This window comes from Canis lupus, chromosome 18 (genome assembly GCF_048164855.1).
Source record: "Canis lupus baileyi chromosome 18, mCanLup2.hap1, whole genome shotgun sequence".
NCBI classification, from domain to species: Eukaryota; Metazoa; Chordata; class Mammalia; order Carnivora; family Canidae; genus Canis; species Canis lupus.
In genome coordinates, this window is record NC_132855.1 from 53,536,239 (window position 1) to 53,536,689 (window position 451).

Genomic DNA, 451 nt, shown 5'->3' on the forward strand with positions numbered 1-451 from the left:
ATTTATTTATGATAGAGAGAGAGAGAGAGAGAGGCAGAGACATAGGCAGAGGGAGAAGCAGGCTCCATGCACTGGGAGCCCGACGTGGGATTCGGTCCCGGGTCTCCAGGATCGCGCCCTGGGCCAAAGGCAGGTGCCAAACTGCTGCTCCACCCAGGGATCCCTTCATGTTTTTTTTAAATGGACATTAAAAGATATGCTTTATTGGGATGCCTGGGTGGCTCAGAGTTTGAGCGTCTGCCTTTGGCTTGGGGCGTGATCCCCGAGTTCCGTATCCCGTATCCTGTGGGGAGCCTACTTCTCCCTCTGCCTGTGTCTCTGCCTCTCTCTCTCTGTCTCTCATGAATAAATAAATAAAATCTTTGAAAAAAAAATGCTTTGTTGATATTGTCCCAGTGTCTGAATTTCATTTACTGTTTCTTATTTCCATTTTCTCCCCTAACTACTTTTT

The 451-nt window shown here is 47.5% G+C and overlaps 1 protein-coding gene across 2 annotated transcripts in view; it reads left to right on the top strand.

Moving 5' to 3' along the window:
* AHCYL2 (adenosylhomocysteinase like 2) overlaps positions 1-451 on the top strand; it is a 163,193-nt gene that overhangs the window by 33,249 nt on the left and 129,493 nt on the right. The gene's annotated exons all lie outside the window — the stretch shown is intronic.